The 21,040-nt window shown below is 36.8% G+C and overlaps 1 protein-coding gene and 1 long non-coding RNA gene across 3 annotated transcripts in view; one reads left to right on the forward strand and one right to left on the reverse strand.

Moving 5' to 3' along the window:
- Positions 1–21,040, forward strand: part of LOC117419279 (17-beta-hydroxysteroid dehydrogenase type 3-like) — a 404,515-nt gene that overhangs the window by 291,694 nt on the left and 91,781 nt on the right. The window lies entirely within an intron of this gene.
- LOC131698826 (uncharacterized) lies at positions 15,237–17,747 on the reverse strand. Its single transcript, XR_009307847.1, has 3 exons — positions 17,632–17,747; positions 16,589–16,717; positions 15,237–15,606 (listed from the first exon to the last, which is right to left on the reverse strand). It is a non-coding gene; the product is annotated as an uncharacterized LOC131698826 (long non-coding RNA).

Raw genomic sequence — 21,040 nt, forward strand, 5'->3', positions numbered from 1 at the left:
GTTAATGCAACTGTGTGCACAAGTCCCTCCTCCCCCGAACCTCCAGAAGATTAGGTACCATCGGCAGTCCTGCGTCAGTCAAAGAGTAATTACATTAGTCAGGATTTGTGAAATTAAATAAAATGGGTTGCTTTGCTTTGAACACCAAATGTGAAATAAACAACCATAAGTACGAATGAAATTATATATAGTTACTTATTATCATAATGTGAATTTGAAATCTGATGCGCATGTTAAAAGTTCAAGTCCTTTGCTTCGTAATCGTATTTCCTTTTTAGTTTTTAAACGGAAGTGTTCTGAACTGAATCTCTCTTTTTAACTATTTTGCACAACAGTGTATTTGGTTATTGGATCTTCTTTTTTTTTTAAAAAGTTCTTTATTTTTCGACAATAAAACGTCAATGCACTAATAAGAAATCAGGTTGCCAATTTCACCACTGTGACTATTCACCTTAAAAAAGTTACCATTGCCACCCTCTCCCGAAAAAAAATCCTGTCTACGCCACTGTTGCCAGGGTTTATTATTTAAAAATGCGCAGTTTATTTCAAACTTTCAAAACATAATAACATAACAAAGAGTGTCTAAGACCCTTCACTGTTATATTTGTTCTCGTGTGAGACTTTCACTTTTTCAGTCAGCGAAAATATGTGCTAAAACGGAGTGAATTTGAGCCCTGTTAAAATGCTAATTATCTTTATTTGTGTGAATGAATGAAAAAATATAAACTAAAGACGTACAGACAGCTGTACAACATCCACGAGTAAAATAAAAAAAGGTTATTTTGCTTTTGTTAATGATGCGGGTCAATGATAGAATTTCTGAGGTAATTTTTTTAATTTTTTTTTTTTACTAAACTTGATGACGATAATCAATTGGGCTGAACTGAGAGAGGAAAAGGGTAATACTTATGATACTTCTGGGAACTTTCTGACGTAAAATGTTTCATTAAGTCTATTGTTTAATGACGATTTCTAGGATACATGAGTATTAAGTATGAGGTAAACATAAGATTTGCTTCACTGCTACGATTTCTCGGGCGGTTCTGGTACGAAAATAATAAAACACAAATTACTATCTTTTTCTCTTGATTAAATGAGACTTTTTTATCGACGTTCTTTTAAAACCATGGTGTTTAATATAATTTGTCACTCGTGCAAACTGAAAACAATTTTATTTTAGTACTACTGTAAAAAATAAAAAAAACAACTTTAAAATACAGTACTGAATAATAATTCCTGGTAATTGTGTGACAAAGCATTAAGTATTGTAGTTTACGGTGTCAATATATGACAGCGTCTGAAATGGTGCGCATCACTTGAACAGTTGAGTAAGCGTTCTTTCGCGGGCTAGGATGTAGGCTACACCGCCTTGCAGGTCCAGTGTGCCTAACAACAGAACATTAACATAACATTAAACACCAAATCCCAAATCACAAAGCGCACACACACACACACACAGTCCAGTGGCCACGCCTTCCTGCTCGCACACAACATTATAAACATAAACATTTGGCTGCCGAGAAAAGCTTAGCTATTTTTCTGTTCGTATGTCACCAGGCATGTAGACAAAGACGTAAACACACAAACAGATTTAATAAGAAAAAGAGGCACTACATATTATTTCTAACAGGGTTTTTCAATTACATGATAGAAAAAAATCAATGTAATTCTGCATATGAAGTTAATTTGATGCAATGGTATTGGGAGACACAAGTACTGTACCTCTAATCAATCTGATCACTTTAGAGGAGGGGCAGTTTCAGTTGCCAACAAACAGCATATATCTTAAAGTGCAAAGGAAAAAAGTGAGTGATCCACAAATGTTTTCGGGAGTACTGTAAGCTTCAGGAAAAACTAAACACAATTTCAAGCTGTCCTTTTAACTAACAGACAAATATTCTTTCATGAAAAAAAGGTTTTCTTTAAAAAACTATTTTACATAACTTTCTACTGTCAATTCAACTGCTGTAGAGAAACATATATATATATATATATATATATATATATATATATATATATATATATATATATATATATATATATATATTAATTGGCTCACATAGCAGACTTTATTGACCATGTTGTTTGGTCAAGATGCATTATGCTGTATGATATTAAACAGCTGATCCTTTTGCTTGACTGGGCAAGGTGAGTATGGGCACATGTTCATACAATCCTTTGGCTCTAAGTCTGGGCAAGGTGGGGCTTGTTTAATCATGTCAAGCATGTGATCATTTTGCCTAGACATGGTCCATCTTACCAGTTTAATGTTACCTGGGGCTTAGCTAGGAATAGATTTTTACTGAGGCAAAAATCAAATTTTTGTCTAAAGAAAAAAACAAAACCCTGTGCATATCCTGTTCATGTTACGAAGGTGAAATATATCATATTTTAAAGCCTGGAGACTATTAATGCAAACTGCAAAGCGATACAACAAATTCCTAAAATTACCCTATTCACACTGTTAGAAATATGTGATATTAAAAGGACAAGAAGAATAGAAGTTATAGATATGAACACGTAGATGGGTTTATACCTTCATTGAGAGACATGCGTTTGGTTCACTGCTATTGAAGTTAATGCTGACACTGATGCTACAACTGGAGCTGGTAAGACTGGTGCTGCTACTTCTGGAACTGATGCTGACACTGGTGCTGCTACTGCTGGAACTGGTAAGACTGGTGCTCCTACTGCTGGAACTGGTAAGACTGGTGCTGCTACTGCTGGAACTGGCAGGACTGGTGCTGCTACTGCTGGAACTGGTAAGACTGGTGCTCCTACTGCTGGAACTGGTAAGACTGGTGCTGCTACTGCTGGAACTGGTAAGACTGGTGCTGCTACTGCTGGAACTGGTAAGACTGGTGCTGCTGGGACTGGTAAGTGGTTCTGCTACTGCTGGAACTGGTAAGACTGGTGCTGCTGGGACTGGTAAGTGGTTCTGCTACTGCTGGGACTGGTAAGACTGGTGCTGCTACTGCTGAAACTGGTAAGACTGGTGCTGCTGGGACTGGTAAGACTGGTGCTGCTACTGCTGGGACTGGTAAGAGTGGTGCTTCTACTGCTGGAACTGGTAAGACTGGTGCTGCCACTGCTGGGACTGGTAAGACTGGTGCTGAAACTGGTAAGACCGGTGCTGACACTGCTGGGACTGGTAAGATTGCTGATACTAATGCTAAGACTGATCGGACTGCTGAGACTGTATGATGCCACAATTAAAAACTGATTTAGAAGACTTTACTTTAAATCAGGGTTTGCTAATCCTCCTATGGCCTGATCTATCGAAACGCTGTAACACTTCCTCCTGGGACATGTCCGCACATATTAGCAGGGCAAGGCCATTCAGTCTATTTTTACCCATACTGCTGCGAGACCAATCAAACATATCGAAACAATGCACTCAGTTAAACTCTTTGTCATCATGAACAGAGACCGTAAGAATCTGTTTGCTGCGGAAAACACGTACTGTCTATATGCTGTCAGAGAATATTTGTTTTTACACTTGGGGCGGGGCAAAAAACATGCAAGGATTTTTTTGTTTGTTTGTTTGAGAACCAAACTAATACACTTATCATATATCATCATGAACAAAGACAATGTTGCTTTAAATGTACAGAAATCTACTTTAAACTGCTTCTGGTGTACAGAGGTCAAGGTTGAACGTGGCGCACTGTCCGTGTCTCATTCATGCTGGAACGTAGCTGCAGTTTACTTCAGTATCCAGTGCGTGGTTACCACTGAACAAGCTGTTTAAAGATGCTGAAAATGATTAATAAATAAATAAATAAATAAATAAATAAATAAATCACCTGTATTAAAAACTTTGGATTTTTGTCTCTAACGAAAACATTTGGAATATATATATATATATATATATATTTTTTGAACTGCTGTTGCCAAACAGTGAATTTATAAATAGAATTACCTCCAATTCTTCTAGCCCATGGCATCAAATACAATACATGAAAAGTATTAAAAACTAACAGCTATAAATTATTACATCAGGGGAGAGGGATGGTGTTGAAATTGAAGAATTAAGGGAATGGGAATATGCAAATAAAGATGATCACAATATAACGTAAGATGCTGCGTCAGCATTTTATTTTTAAAATACAGTGTAAGTGATTTATTTTTCTGTTTTTTATTTTTTTATTTTTTATTTTTTAAGGACCCTACAACTCCCACACCTGTCATTATCTGGGGAAACCCCTTCCATCTTGATACAAAAATTGGTCTGAGAATGAATGGACAACATTTACTTGCTGAGGAGGCTGTGTGGTCCAGTGGTTAAAGAAAAGGGTTCGTAACCAGGAAGTCCACGGTTCAAATCCCACCTCGGCAAACTGACTCATTGTGTGACCTTGAGCAAGCCACTTAACCTCCTTGTGCTCCGTCTTTCGGGTGAGACATAATTGTAAGTGACTCTGCAGCTGATGCATAGTTCACACTCCCTAGTCTCTGTAAGCCTTGGATAAAGGTGTCTGCTAAATAAACAAATAATAATAACCTGAGGCCCTCACCCAGAGATTTGGGCTTCTTTTTTCCTTGTATTTTGTGTACAATATCAAATACCCACAGAGAAAAAACAGCCTAATATTATATTGAGAAATGTATTTTGGGTACTCCAAAAAGATCAGAAAACTCCACCTAGTATAGTGGGAATAGTAAACTTTCTTTTGTCAGGCGCCAGGTCGGGAAAGCAATAAGGGTGTTGGTTCTGCTATAATAACCACAGGCTCAGGGATTACTATTTTTTTTTTTTTTCTTTTGAGCAGACACCCTTACCCAGGGCAACTTACAGTTGTATACAGCTATGCTGATGATAACCATCTGTTATCTGTCCCTAAAGCAAGGACATTCTTCTGCCTGGGTGTTATTAGCTACTTGCCTTACAGACATCAAGCATTGGATGTCACAGAATCTCCTAATGTTGAATTGAGATAAAACAGAGGTTATGCTAGTGGGCTCACAGAACCAACTAAAAGGAAATGTAGGATTACATGAGCACGACCCTTGCAGTCTCTCATCAAAATTTAAAGTCGAAATTAAGAGTTTGAGGGTAATCTTTGAGTCTGATCTATCATTTTAGACTCATACTAGGGAAGTTACTAAAGTATATTTTTACCATTTGAGAAATATAGCCAAACTTAGACCAACTCCCCAATAATGTTGTTGAAGCTGACATCCTGGGATTCTTCAAGAAGCTGCTTGATGAGATTCTGGGATCAATAAGCTACTAACAACAAACAGAAATAAGAAATAAATAATAAAAGAAACAACCTTCTTATGTTCTAATTATTTCTGTATCTGATGCCGAGAGAATAATACATGTCTTTGTTTCATCTAGAATTGATTATTGTAATGTACTTTTTTGTACTTTTTTAAATGGTGATTTTGCTGTTAACTTATAAGGCCCTGAATGGATTAGCGCCTCATTATTTACAGGAGTTACTGACACCGTATCTTCCAAACCACACTCTGAAATCACAGGATGTGGGGCTGCTGGTTATTCCTAGGGTCAACAAAACAACACGGGAGGCAGGGCTTTTTTCTGGAATGCTCAGCCTTCGTTTATCAGGAAATCTGGGTCCATTACAGTTTTCAAGTCAAGACTAAAAACACACTTTTATAAAATGGCTCGCTTATCTTAGTGGGTTTTAATGTAACTTTAAAATTGGTGCTTTTGTATTGTGTATACTGTTTAAATCTGTATTTAAATGGGCTGAGTGTAGCAGTTATATGTGTGACCTGCTATACAAACGGATTGTGATTTTTTTCCTGCTATGTACTATACAGTGCTTTGCGATACTTTTGTATAAAAAGCGCTATATAAATGCAATAAATAAATAAATAAAAATAAATAAATGTGTTAATATTTTTTATAATACTTGTTTTATAAAATACTTGTGACTAAAGTTAGGTTTTTGCTTGTTTTGTTTGTAATTAAATTAATTACATTATGGATAATATATTATGATTAGTTATAATTAATATATTTATATATCTACCTGTCAAGAAATGTTGTCAGCCTTTCACTTATTTGTGTATTTGTTATTCTAAGGGTAATGAAACATATACAGACTGTTTTATTTGTATGCATTTATGTGTTATAATTAAAAGTATAACTCCTATACTGTATTTATTTATTTTATTGCTCTACCCGTAATAAAGGGTTTCTATAAAAAGTATTTCTTTGTTTTTATTGATATTGCAAACCAGTAATTCCTAGCATGTTATTTAACCAGACAAATTATGCAGACACGCATATTATATATATATATATATATATATATATATATATATATATATATATATATATATATATATATATATATATGCATGTAAGTTTGTAAATAAACATAAAAGGTTCCAAGTAGGGTTCTTAAAAGATCCTTATTTGTAAGGTTCCTCATGGAACCCTAGTAAAAAGGTTCTTCGAAGCACCTTAAAAGCTTCCTCCACAGTATCAACCCCAGATTTAGAGTGTATGCGCGAGTAAATACCATCCTAACTATTAAGGGAATGGGAATATGCCTCTCCATCATATATATATATTGCATGCCCCGGTATCTACAATATGGAGACTTGCATGCCCCGGTAGCTGCAATATTGAGTCTTTCCATCCACCTCCGGTTGCTTCATTCCGGAGGTCCATGCAATTTATATATATATATATATATATATATATATATATATATATATATATATATATATATATATATATATATATATATATATATATATATATGATTTCCATTACACAAGAGTAGATGTTAAAACTTCATGCTGATTTGAACTCGGCTCTCGCCAAGATAAGCACCAACTAAGACGTAGCTTTACAGTAAACTAATGTGATCCATATGTGTCTCCATCCATTTACGTTTCCTTCTGTCTGGTGTTAATGGCTGAAGTGTAATGCTGGCTCCAGGGATCAGCTTATTTTGCCTCCCTGGCGCATCAGCACACACGACGGCTGCGATGCTGGCTCCGGGGATCAACCAAAGTGCGGCCTCCCCAGCGCATCAGCATGACAACCGTCTGGATTGAGCTAAGTAGGGTACATCTCTGGGGTTTTCAAGTGGGCACCTTCCATCCTCAGTGTTTCGCCGACTAGCCCACGACACTTCAAGAGGGCTCGACGGTGATTCTGGCGTCCCAGCATGACCCCCCTCCGTCCCCCACTCAACTCAGCCCAGCTTACTTACCTGTACATCAGCATTTCTTTCTTTCTATTGTGCTTGGGATCCCCAGCCAGAATCTTTCCGTCTCAACCACAGCCAGTTGCTGCTCCTCTCTGCTGCTTCAGATAAGTTCTTCACTGTGCGACGCAACTCTTCGCCGCTGAATCCGACGTCTCTGAGAAACCGGGTTGTAGAGTGTGTCACAAATATATATATATTTGCATGCCCCGGTAGCTAAATGCTTAGTTACGGCGGTGGGCAAAACCAAAGCCCATGGCCAGTATACAATATTTTTCTGTATGCAATATTTTCTGTTGAGCACTACTGACACCGTTGAAACGGTGAGTCTTAGGTCGCCTGCGGATATATTAGTCCAATCAATGCGCCTGAACCTGGTGTGTAATCCCAAGGTAACTGCTCACAGTTAACACGTTTTAATACGTTAATTCACGTTTTAAGTAATACAGTGTCCCCTTCAGACATGTTAAAGGAGAAATTCGGAAATAACATACAAAACTATGCGCGAGTAAATACCATCCTAACTCCTAACATCCAAAAAAAAAAAGAAAAAAAATAACAATAATATATATATATATATATATATATATATATATATATATATATATATATATAATTGCATGCCCGGTATCTACGATATGGAGTCTTGCATGCCCCGGTAGCTGCAATATTGAGTCTTTCCATCCACCTCCGGTTGCTTCATTCCGGAGGTCCATGCAATTATATATATATATATATATATATATATATATATATATATATATATATATATATATATATATATATATATATATATATATATATATATATATATATATATATACACACACACCAGGTTCAGACGCATTGATTGGACTAACTGTATATATAATTGCATGCCCAGTATCTACGATATGTATTCTTGCATGCCCCGGTAGCTGCAATATTGACTCTTTCCATCCACCTCCGGTTGCTTCATTCCGGATATCCATGCAATTTATATATATATATATATATATATATATATATATATATATTTGCATGCCCCGGTAGCTAAATGCTTAGTTACGGCGCTGGGCAAAACCAAAGCCCATGGCCAGTATACAATATTTTTCTGTATGCATTATTTTCTGTTGAGCACCACTGACACCGTTGAAACGGTGAGTCTTTGGTCGCCTGCGGATAAATTAGTCCAATCAATGCGTCTGAACCTGGTGTGTAATCGCAAGGTAACTGCTCACAGTTAACACGTTTTAATACGTTAATTCACGTTTTAAGTAATACAGTGTCCCCTTCAGACATGTTAAAGGAGAAATTCGGAAATAACATACAAAACTATGCGCGAGTAAATACCATCCTAACTACTAACATCCAAAAAAAAAAAAAAGAAAAAAAAATAACAATTATATATATAGCTACCTAGATTGTATTGAATTAACAAAACAAATAATAATAATTAACTGAGAGGTATTGGAGGAAAAAATACACCTATTTTGTTTATAACTTTTAGAATGTTTGTATGCTGTAGCTGCAATATTGAGTCTTTCCATCCACCTCCGGTTGCTTCATTCCGGAGGTCCATGCAATTTATATATATATATATATATATATATATATATATATATATATATATATATATATATATATATATATATATATATAATTGCATGCTCCGGTATCTACAATATGGAGTCTTGCTTGCCCCGGTAGCTGCAATATTCAGTCTTTCCATCCACCTCCGGTTGCTTCAATCCGAGGTCCATGCAATTTATATATATATATCTATATATAGATATAGATATATATATATTTGCATGCCCCGGTAGCTAAATGCTTAGTTACGGCGCTGGGGAAAACCAAAGCCCATGGCCAGTATACAATATTTTTCTGTATGCATTATTTTCTGTTGAGCACTACTGACACCGTTGAAACGGTGAGTCTTATCTCGCCTGAGGATACATTAGTGCAATCAATGCGGTTGAATTTGTTGTGTAATCCCAAGGTAACTGCTCACAGTTAACACATTTTAATACGTTAATTCACGTTTTAAGTAATACAGTGTCCACTTCAGTCATGTTAAAGGAGAAATTCGGAAATAACATACAAAACTATGCGCGAGTAAATACCATCCTAACTCCTAACATCCAAAAAAAAAATAAAATAAAAAAAAATAACAATAATATATATATATATATATATATATATATATATTATATATATATATATATATATATATATATATATATATATATAATTGCATGCCCGGTATCTACGATATGGAGTCTTGCATGCCCCGGTAGCTGCAATATTGAGTCTTTCCATCCACCTCCGGTTGCTTCATTGCGGAGGTCCATTATTATTATTTTTATTTATTTCTTAGCAGACGCCCTTATCCAGGGCGACTTACAATCGTAAGCAAAAACATTTCAAGCGTTACAATACAAGTAATACAATAAGAGCAAGCAATACAATAACTTTTGTTCAGGTAAAGTACAAGTTTGACAAACCACAATTCAATAATACAGCAGGTAATAGTGATAGTTACATCAGGATATGATTAAATAGTGATAGTTACATCAGGATGTGAGTAAATACAAAGTACTACAGGTTAAAAACTTGGCAGATTACAGTATTCTGAAGTACAGGATTAAATGCAGTAAAATAGGGGCTGATAAGAGCAAAATAAAGCACATTTACATGAAGGGTGATAGTGTCCCAGGATACAAACAGAGGAGTTCTACAGGTGCTCTTTGAAGAGGTGAGTCTTAAGGAGGCGCCGGAATGTGGTCAGGGACTGGGCAGTCCTGACATCTGTAGGAAGGTCATTCCACCACTGCGGAGCAAGGGTGGAGAAGGAGCGGGCTTTGGAGGCAGGGGAGCGTAGCGGTGGTAGAGCTAGTCTTCTAGTGCAGGCGGAGCGGAGAGGTCGAGTGGGGGTGTAGGGAGAGATGAGGGTCTGGAGGTAGCTGGGTGCAGACTGGTCAAGGCATCTGTCCATGCAATTTATATATAGGACAGTTTTAGGTCGCCTGCAGATACATTAGTCCAATCAATGCGCCTGAACCTGGTGTGTAATCCCAAGGTAACTGCTCACAGTTAACACGTTTTAATACGTTAATTCACGTTTTAAGTAATACAGTGTCCCCTTCAGACATGTTAAAGGAGAAATTCAGAAATAACATACAAAACTATGCGCGAGTAAATACCATCCTAACTCCTAAAATCCAAAAAAAAAAAAAAAAGAAAAAAAATAACAATAATATATATATATATATATATATATATATATATATATATATATATATATATATATATATATATATATATATAATTGCATGCCCGGTATCTACGATATGGAGTCTTGCATGCCCCGGTAGCTGCAATATTGAGTCTTTCCATCCACCTCCGGCTGCTTCATTCCGGAGGTCCATGCAATTTATATATATATATATATATATATATATATATATATATATATATATATATATATATATATATATATATATATACACACACACACCAGGTTCAGACGCATTGATTGGACTAACTGTATATATAATTGCATGCCCAGTATCTACGATATGTATTCTTGCATGCCCCGGTAGCTGCAATATTGAGTCTTTCCATCCACCTCCGGTTGCTTCATTCCGGATATCCATGCAATTTATATATATATATATATATATATATATATATATATATATATATATATATATATATTTGCATGCCCCGGTAGCTAAATGCTTAGTTACGGCGCTGGGCAAAACCAAAGCCCATGCCCAGTATACAATATTTTTCTGTATGCATTATTTTCTGTTGAGCACTACTGACACCGTTGAAACGATAAATACCATTCTAACTCCTAACATCAAAAAAAAAAAGAAGCCATGAGTCGGTTAACCAAATAATTTAAAGTGGGTGGGGCTAACCAAACCATTTAAAGTGGGTGGGGTTAACCACATCATTTCATAAACCTTACTTGTTGTGCACTTCCATTTACTATATCGGTATCAGGGATATTATTTAAATAGTTCACACTTGGGTAAGAAAAGAATAGTATTATTATTTGTTTATTTTAGCAGACGCCTTTATCCAAGGCGACTTACAGAGACTAGGGTGTGTGAACTATGCATCAGCTGCAGAGTCACTTACAATTACGTCTCACCCAAAAGACAGAGCACAAGGAGGTTAAGTGACTTGCTCAGGATCACACAATGAGTCAGTGGCTGAGGTGGGATTTGAACCGGGAACCTGGTTACAAGCCCTGTTCTTTAACCACTGGACCACACAGCCTAATACAACATTTATATAAAATATATTAAAATATCATGATATAACAAGATTTGTTTAAATGATTATCCAGATACAGTATAATATACATAAGAAATTGAAATTGACTTTCAGCACACACAAAAAAAAGAAAGTAAAACATCTTTGGTGATCTGGGAGAGGAGAGTGCTGCAAGTTCCTTATTATTTCAGTGTTTCAGCCACACCGAATAAGATTGCATGAATGGCATTAACACATGTCCCTACACTGTCCCTATCCCTTTCTTCCTGTGAAATGAGAAAACGTTTTTCACAGTAATCATTACCCAACATCCTTTGAAGACCTGCAGCAACATATAGGCAAGGTTGATAAGGACTTCAGTTAAAATTCTGGTCTACCTGGATTAGTTTCTTGTGGTTTTACCCTAGAAGATAAATATCTAGAATATGGGAATATTGCCTGCAAGTGAGTAAAATGTTTTTCTTTCTTACGTTAGAAGTTGTTTCACCTTGAATGGAACTACCATATATCTGCAGAAATTAACTTTCAATGGATACTATGTCTCAAGTTAGAAATACGAGTTTCATTAGAGTTAATTTTGTTCAGTTTAAATAATAAGTAATGCAAATAAATACATAGTTTTAAGAATACAATTTTATCTATTTCTACCAACCTTCATTGTTTTGTCTGTTTCAGACCCCTCTACATAGGGGCAGGAATAGCCACAGTCAGTGTGACCACAAGCAGGCAGACAAGCAGCAGTGACCTCATCTTCAGAGCTCAACACTGAACCACAAGCATGTTGCAGGATGTTATATAGCAGTTTAGCTTAGGGCTCCTCTCAATTTCAAAAACCTCACAAAACAGCAAGAGAATGATATAGCAGTTTGGTGTACTGTAAAGCCTATAAAGTGAGATTTGGAGTGAAGATCTTTTACGAATGTTGAAGTATTGATGGATTAAATAATACTTAATATTTATGTAACTTCTGGACTTACAGAGACTAGGGTGAGTGAACTATGCATCAGCTGCACTGAACAACACAAAAAAGTCCATAATGTCAAAGTGAAAAATAAAATCTACAAATTGTTCTAAATTAATTACAAATACAAAACAGAAAATAATTGATTGCATAAGTATTCACCCCCTTGAGTCAATATTTGGTAGAGGCACCTTTGGCAGCAATTACAGCCACGAGTCTATTTGTATAAGTCTCTACCAGCTTTGCACATCTGGACACTGCAATTTTTGCATCTTCACGAGCTTTCCAGGCCCTGACGCAGAGAAGCATCCCCATAGCATGATGCTGCCACCACCATGCTTCACGGTAGGGATGGTGTTCTCAGGATGATGTGCGGTGTTAGGCTTGCGCCAAACATAGCGCTTAGCGTTGTGGCCAAAAAGCTCTATTTTGGTCTCATCACACCATAGAATCTTCTTCCACTTGGTCTCAGAGTCTCCCACATGCCTTCTGGCAAACTCTAGCCGAGATTTGATGCAAATTTTTTTCAACAATGGCTTTCTTTTTGCCACTCTCCCATAAAGGCCAGTTTTGTAAAGCACCCGGGCTATTGTTGCCGTATGCACAGTGTCTCCCAGCTCAGCCGTGGAAGACTGTAACTCCTTTAGAGTTGCCATAGGCCTCTTGGTGGCCTCCCTGGCTAGTGCCCTTCTCGCCCGGATACTCAGTTTTTGAGGACAGCCTTTTCTAGACAGATTCACAGTTGTGCCATATTCTCTCCATTTCTTAATAATGGACTTTACTGTGCTCCGGGGGATATTCAATGCCTTGGAAATGTTCTTATATCCTACCCGATTGGTGCTTTTGAAGAACCTTATTCCGGATTTGCTTTGAATGTTCCTTCATCTTGTAGTTCCTTCATGATGTAGTTTTTGTTAGGAAATGTACTAACCAACTGTGGGACCTCCCAGAGACAGGTGTATTTAACCTGAAATCATGTGAAACACCTTAATTGCACACAGGTGGACTCCATTCAACTAATTATGTGACTTCTAAAGACAATTGGTTGCACCAGAGCTTATTTAGGTGTGTCATAGCAAAGGGAGTGAATACTTATGCAATCAATTATTTTCAGTTTTATATTTGTAATTAATTTAGAACAATTTGTAGATTTTATTTTTCACTTTTCACTTTTTGTGTTGATCAGTAGCAAAAACTCCTAATTAAATCCATTTTGATTCCATTTGTAACACAATAAAATGTGGAAAAGTCCAAAGGGGGTGAATACTTTTGAGTGTCACTGTGTGTGTATATATATATATATATATATATATATATATATATATATATATATATATATATATATATATATAATGATAAGTCAGTCCGTCCTATAACCTCCAGATGTCCACATGACCAAATACAAATTCCCCATAAACTGATCTAAAGAATAAATAAGTTATTAACACATTAACTATTGGCTAATGAGTAATTATAGCTATAGAAATTGAGGCAATCAAGGCTTTTGGTTTTAGAAAAAGAAAAAAAACATGACTGTGCCAGATTACAAAATGTACATCAGTACCCATTTGCAGTCATGCACTGTGACGACAATATATTTTTCATAATCTGCCATTTATCTTTAGAACAATATAGAAAGGCTTTAGTAGACAGACATTTGAAATTACTGAAAAAAGAGATCTTAAAGTTGCAACCCTTAGCATATAGATGAATCATTTCCCTGATGTTAAAAACCAAATTGCAACCAGAGATATATTTTTTTTAAATATTGCTCGAGCAGGAATATGTATTTTAAAGATCCTCAAGGAGGCTAGTAATCCAAGATTCAGGGCCACACTGTAAATGGCACTGCCTATATCTTGAAGAAATACTTAAATAAAAATATTATAATAGAAATCCCAAATCCAAGAAAGAAGATAACCACTCTAATTTTTTTAAGCCTTTAAGAAATTGGATTTAAAGCTTGATTAGTCATTAGCCTTTTCTGTGTGTTAATTCATCATGTCAAAATTGGTAATGTTTAATTATTGTTAATTACACATATTAGGTGTACTCCACTGACATTGTGTGGTTGTAGGACTAATTTACAGGTCAGAAAACCTTTAAAAGATTGCATGAAATTCTCAAGGACTTACTCAAGTGTTAAAGCTTTGTGAACACAACAACAGCTGTCAAAAGCATTCTGTCTTAAAAAGACATAAATCCATTAAAATGAACACCCTCCCACCAACCCACATCCTTCACACACATGCATATACACAAACACACACAAGAAGAATACCAATTTCAAAAGATACCAAAATAAACTCAAGAACAAAGTGTTTTTTATTTTTGTTCTTTATTAAAATGTCTTCATCTAGACAATGTGGGGAAGCTATAAAAAAAGGCCAACAAGATGCTCGGATATATTGTGATAAGTGTTGAATTTAAATCAAGGGAAGTAATGTTAAAACTTTACAATGCATTAGTAAGACCTCATCTAGAATATTGTGTTCAGTTCTGGTCACCTCGTTACAAAAAGGATATTGCTGCTCAAGAAAGAGTGCAAAGAAGAGCGACCAGAATTATCCCGGGTTTAAAAGGCATGTCGTATGCAGACAGGCTAAAAGAATTGAATCTATTCAGTCTCGAACAAAGAAGACTACGCGGTGATCTGATTCAAGCATTCAAAATGCTAAAAGGTATTGACAATGTCGACCCAGGGGACTTTTTCGACAAGGACCAGGAGTCACAAATGGAGATTAGATAAAGGGGCATTCAGAACAGAAAATAGGAGGCACTTTTCTACACAGAGAATTGTGAGGGTCTGGAACCCGCTCCCCAGTAATGTTGTTGAAGCCGACACCCTGGGATCCTTCAAGAAGCTGCTTGATGAGATTCTGGGATCAATAAGCTACTAACAACCAAAAGAGCAAGATGGGCCGAATGGCCTCCTCTCGTTTGTAAACTTTCTTATGTTCTTAAAATGTTTGTTTACTTAGGCATGAGCATGCTGTATATGCTATCCTGACACAGATACATGATTTACTAGCGCAGGATTTAAAAAAAAAAAAAAAAAAGAACAATATTTGGTTATCAGGCCAACATGCATTTGACTGTGATTTTTCTGCACTTTGACTGGCAGGATCACGACGTCACTTGTTGGATCCACCTTCACATTAGGACAGGATCAGCTGTATGCTGGGGAAAGGTGAGAATCCTTTTAATAAAACTTCCCATGTAGTTTGTTTAATGTTTGGTATCACTTATCCTCAAAATGGGCAAAATCTGCTACGATCACAAGATATATGGTGTCTGATTTAGTTGCTTGATAAGGAAGAAATCTAGATGGTGCTATTTTTTCATCAGCGTGTGTCAACATTCTATAGAACCATTGAATAGTAGACCCCTCTATCTGGTAAATAGGGGCATATTAATCAAGCTTGTAAAAACTGAAGCATTTCACTTTTTTTTTTTTTTTTTTATAAATTTAGTCGTTGCCAATTATTTTTTATTATTTTCTCCCCAATTTGGAATGGCCAATTATTTTATTATGCTCAGCTCACCGCTACCACCCCAGGGCTGACTCTGGAGGGCGAAGACAAACACACGCTGTCCTCCGAAGCGTGGGCCAATTGAGCGCCGCCCCCTGGGAGCTCCCATCCTCGGTCGGCAAAGGAATAGCCTGGACTCGAACTCGCGATGTCCAGACTATAGGGCACATCCTGCACTGCACGTGGAGTGCCTTTACTGGATGCACCACTCGGGACCCCCGGCATTTCACTTATTGTTCATTACAATGGATTTTGTATCATCCCGCAACCACGCTGGGTTTCACTGAGGTCATTGTGATAGAGCTGATTGTTTTAATATTTTCAATATTGTTTTTCAAAGTGTGCTAAATCAGTTTTTCCTGTTGCTATGGCCAACGGTTTCATCCTAGGAATCTGAAAAATAGTAATGGCATTTGCAAAGTTGTTTCTATTATCAATAATTGTATTAAGAGTTCCAAAATAATGCAATGTAAACAAAAACTGACAAGTTTAAATATCTTTTAATTGATTTTTAAAAAACAAATTAAAAAAATGGACTAACTGAAGGTGACATGTTTTCTGATTGATTTGGTAATGAAGTGCCACATAACACTGCAGTCTAGGGAATGGCTACAGGAAAGATAACTTACTGTTACAGGAGCCTCCTTTTTAGCTGATATTACAGATAGGCAGCCCAGACAAGGTCTTGGACGTCTCTTTGGGTTGGCTTCGAATTGTCTCTTTTCTCTGATCGGAATGTCTGGAGGGGAGGTGGCCTTCTGGTAAGATAGCAATAAGATTTAAAAAATGACATCTCTGTAAAAATTAAAAAAGGCAGTACCCCACCATCAAGTATAATTTTACACTAAAATATTTTGTCTTATTAACTTTAATTAACACCAACGATATTCATCCACAAATTAGTTCATTGTGTAAACATATCCCAGGGTTTCTACTGCGCATCTCCTTCTACCTTCCTTAGCTCCACACATTCCCACAATCCCCTTCTGCTACTGCACACTCTGAAAAGAGATCCCACTGGATGAGATTGTTTATTACATCTTTAAAGGGAGCGTATAAAACCAATGAACTACTCCATTGCATGTTAAACTTATTTTCGATCAACCAATGAGTTAGAAATAAGTGTGCATGACATGGCCAGTGACTGTGACTTATTCGTGCTGCAAATGATTTGATGTTACACCACCACTCTCTTACTTCAGACAAACACCACAACCCCTAGTCCTTTACACATTTACACATTTTTTATAAACAAAACACAAAACATCCATATAAGATGGATATGTGTAAAAGATCTGAATCATTGATATGTCCAGAGGGTGAAACAATGTGGCAGGAAAATGGTTCATTTTTATGGGACAGCACTGGTAATGGAACCTAAGTTAAAAAAAATAAAAATAAAATCAGGAAGATAAGCTGTGTACCAAACATAGACAATAACTCAAAAGTGAATTAAGTTTCCGATTGTATACCTGGCTATACACAGTTACTACTGATATAAAGACATTTTGGCTCATCTAACCTAGGTCTATGGCATATCCTGAAAACAGATTATTACAAAAATATGATTTCAAACAGCATACAAATGTAAGGGGACAGAGAAAAATAATAATTTGAATCTATCTGTCTCTCTAATGCGGGTTCCTAAACATCACGTTGTAATTCTAATTACCTTTTCTTGTCCCTTGTCAAATCTACCCCATACTGTGCTGGCTTGGCCGCCTCCAGCATCTTCACCATCTCCGTCCAGCAAGGATACAACACCAGGAGAAGCAGGTCTTTTTTTACAAATCTGAAAAAAATACATTTGTATTTTAGATGTAATTTCTTGTCACGGGACATTATGTAAATGCTATTATCCATGGTGCTTACGACAAACATTTACACTTGGGTCTCTTTGAGAAAGACATTACTAAATCTCAACAAAGAATTTGCCATGCTTACAATTTGCCTATGCTTATGTATACATATACATCTCCTGCCACGTAAACTCTAAACGATGAACATGACATATCAACAGTATGTACAGGATAGAATAAGAATTAGCAATGAAATGTTTAATCACAGTCTGATGAGGGATTATCCAGATGTATGTAAAACTGTGTGACATTCACAATCTTGTATATTATCATTAATGTATACTCTATAATGTTGATGCTAAGTTTCCTGTCAATTGGATAAACAGTTTGTAACAAATTGTGTGTGTGTGTGTACAGCCACCTCCACTTCATCCCCTTCGCAATGGATTTCATCCCCAGCTGGGGATAACAGAGCTGGTATAAAATTCCAACTGTAGTCTCCCTTGGAGCACCAGACAGTGGCATGAATAAAGAGATTAGAAATTGCCCGCTTAGAGGGTATAAACTATCTCTTTAAAGTTTAAAATTACCAGCTTTTAGTGGTTGGTGTCCAGTCGTCATTTTTTACAGTTTCTTCGTTTCACTTTTCCTTTTGTTCAGTCATCCTGGTGCAATATATATATATATATATATATATATATATATATAAAATAAAGAGCTAGTTATAACTTTTAAATGAATCTTAACCTCAAAAACACTATCAGGGGGTCCTCGAGTGGCTCACCTGGTAAAAGCGTGGTTGTGTGGTCATACAGCACAGGTTCGCGTCCTGGCTGTGCAAAGTTGTCGGTCTTCGCTGTGAATTCCAAAGGGAGCGTAACATTGGCTCTGGCACTCCCGTGGGTTAGGGAAGCAAAAACAAAAGGGACTGTTTCTCCTCATTGCGCTACAGTGAACCCTGCTGGCCAGGCGCCCTGTGAGCTCAAAAGCGGACACCTGCAGGGCTGGCCTTTGTCCTCCAGAGGTCAGTAGCTCGCTGACATCCGCTCTCGTGTTCCTGGGTGTAAAAGAGGATAATAGTTTGGTTGTGGGATCGGAGGACGCCCACTGAACCTTTGGATCTCCTGAGCTGTGTAAGGAATTGCTGCGATGAGGAGAAAAAATAATTGGACATTCCAAATTGGGGAGAAAATCTGGGGTAAAATAATTGGGCACACTAAATGTATATATACATAACTTCACATCTGTCCCCAGGCAGGACGATTGAGATATCCGGTAAAGAAACAATGCTATAATTAATCCCTGTAATTACGCCATTACAGATGTTTCTTTTGCTCCTAAATTATATTGGGATGGTCAGTAAATCATTTGCTGACAATTGCATCATTCACAGAAGGTGTGCGGCAGGTGTGGGATTAATTGGGCCTATTTATATCCCCATCGCTCACAACTTATTAATTTCATTTTCAGAAATTGTAAAACAGTTTGTGTTAACTCTATAGACACCAGCCCCCTATATACCAACTAAAGTCCATTTATATTAAATATTTAAGTACGAGCATCCCAGGGAGAAAACTAGAATAGCAAATGAGCAAGTGTGCTCAGGTCAGCGCTTTGTGGTAACTGCAGGTATTTGCATCACACTGCTGAATGACCAATAGCCACCCAGTACTGTACATTGCAAATGGGCTGTTTCATCTGAGCTCAACTGTGTTAACCCTGACCTAGTCGAGGTTAGTGAACCCTGTTGTTCTGATTATCAACATAATGTCAATAAATCTTACAACACTGCATCACACACTTAAAGCAGTTTTTGGCAAAAACACCCACCACCACTGTCAAGTGCATAGGAAAAACAACCATAGTTTAACTGCAGTGGAGAAGATTGGATTTAAATAATTGCAAAATACTGCATGTTTGTATATTGAAATAATGAACATGTTAATGATTATTAAAAATACCAATTGTAGTTGTTTTTTTCAGACAAACATAAAACTGTAGGCCACTGTTTAGTGTCTGAAGGGGACACTGTATACTAACCAAAGCCCATGGCCAGTATACAATATTTTTCTGTATGCATTATTTTCTGTTGAGCACTACTGACACCGTTGAAACGGTGAGTCTTAGGTCGCCTGCGGATACATTAGTCCATTCAATGCGTCTGAACCTGGTGTGTAATCCCAAGGTAACTGCTCACAGTTAACACGTTTTAATACGTTAATTCACGTTTTAAGTAATACAGTGTCCCCTTCAGACATGTCTAAGGAGAAATTCGGAAATAACATACAAAACTATGCGCGAGTAAAACTCCAAACATCCAAAAATAAAAATAAAAAAAAATAACATTAATATATATATATATATATATATATATATATATATATATATATATATATATATATATATATATATATATATATATAATTGCATATATCTTGCATGCCCCGGTAGCTGCAATATTGAGTCTTTCCATCCACCTCCGGTTGCTTCATTCCGGAGGTCAAGGGCGTAGGTGTGGTTTGAACATTGGTGGGGACACAATTTTGTAGGGGGGCGGAGTCACGGTCGCTAGTGGGGTTCGGGGGCATGCCCCACCGGGAAGAAATTTTTTAGTAGAAAGCTATTAAATGGTAACTTCTGGTGGCTTGAAATGAATGCTGGACATGAATCGAGGACAGTTTGATTGACATGAAGTTGGCTGGTATACACTTAAAACACTATGATAAAGTGTCCCTCCTGGAAGCTGGTTTGACATCCCTGCTGTAGAATTACTAATAACCTGAATTATAACCTATCCCAGCCTTACTGTAAGCTACCAATACCCCTGGCGCTACAAGCATGAGCACATGCACGCTCACGTGCTCTGCCTGCCACTCCTGTGTCTGTGCTGCTGCTCGTACCTGGGTGCATTGCTTCATTCACCTGATAAAATAATAAATTGATGCATGCCATATAGAGAGAAAATATATGGCTATGCTAACTTTATTTGCTGAGTATTACTATACAGCATTAGCCTACTATTATATCACAATGTGCCTCAAACAATAATATATCTCAAAACTGAGTCTAACACTTTCACTGTTATAATCACTAAGCCATTACAGACCCCACCTGCGACCTGTTGCTCCACCTGCCTCTGTACTGCTTTTACCAGGCTGCACTGCTTCACTCGCCTGATAAAATGATAAATTGATGCATGCTGTTTAGAGAGAAAGTATGACTCTGTTAACTTCATTAGTAAATTATTTTTTCATTTGCTATGAGAATCATTATCAATTGTGT

Source organism: Acipenser ruthenus, chromosome 2, assembly GCF_902713425.1.
Source record: "Acipenser ruthenus chromosome 2, fAciRut3.2 maternal haplotype, whole genome shotgun sequence".
NCBI lineage: Eukaryota > Metazoa > Chordata > Actinopteri > Acipenseriformes > Acipenseridae > Acipenser > Acipenser ruthenus.